Consider the following 1,184-nt stretch of genomic DNA (forward strand, 5'->3'; position numbering starts at 1 on the left):
GACTAATCTCTTCGTCAAGACTTCCAAACAAATAACAAACAAAGCAGGAGAGAGAGGATCACCATGTCTTAAACTCCTAGTGGGTTTAATCAAAGTAGTAGTGACATTGTTAATAAAAGGAGAATAAGAAACAATAGTCTACAAGATTTAATCCAATTAATCCAAGTTGAGTTAAAACCAAAAGTAGAAAGAGTAGCCCATAAAAAGTCCCACTCAACACGATCATAAGCTTTTTCCATATCTAATTTGAGGGCTAACCTACCCTTTTTACTCTTAGATTTATTAAAGAGATTAAGAATCTCATGTATTAAAAGAATATTATCTTGAATAGTATGATCAGGGGTAATTCTGAAGAGGGTCAATAATTTTCTTAAGGAATGGTTTTAATCTATTAACCAAAAATTTGGAGATAGCTTTATAAATTGTTGTACAAAGGGCTTATGGGCCTATATTGACTAGCCTTAGAAGGAGAGTGAGCTTTTGGAATTAACGTAATTATGGTACGATTGAGTTCTTTAAGGAGAACTCCTTAAAAAAAATAAAAAATAAATAAAAAAATAAAAAAAAAATAAAAAAATAAAAAAAAAAATTAATAGCTTTACAAATGGCAGGGCCAATAATACGCCAATAGTGCTGGAAAAATTTAGGGCTATAACCATCTAAGCCAGGTGCCTTGTAGGGAGACATATCAAAGAAAGTATAGCGAATCTCATCATCTGAAAAATCCATAGTAAGAGTTATGACGAACATGAGAATTAACGGACTTAAATCGATTAGAAAACTCTTTATAAAAAAGATTAGTAATTTCTAAAGGACTATCCACCCATTGACTATCTTCATTTTCAGTTAAGTTTAGTGCTTTTGCTCTTGGAGTCTTGGGTAAGGTCAGTTTTTCCCTTAGGTAAGATCAATCTATTTAGGTTGATAAAAATAATACACATACACATAATTTATCAAAAAAGTATACACATAACTTTTTAGGTTGATGCATTCTTGTTAGAAATTGCTACGAACGACACAATATTAAGTAAATTTTTAATTTGCCATTATCTATTTTTTTCAAGAATGGTATCATTATTTATTTATTTATTATTATTATTATTATTATTATTATTATTATTTATTTTTTATTTTTTTATTTTTATTTTTTTACAATTTAGAGCATTTATAATTAATAATTCAAA

Source organism: Chenopodium album, chromosome 11 (genome assembly GCF_948465745.1).
Source record: "Chenopodium album chromosome 11, dcCheAlbu1.1, whole genome shotgun sequence".
NCBI lineage: Eukaryota > Viridiplantae > Streptophyta > Magnoliopsida > Caryophyllales > Amaranthaceae > Chenopodium > Chenopodium album.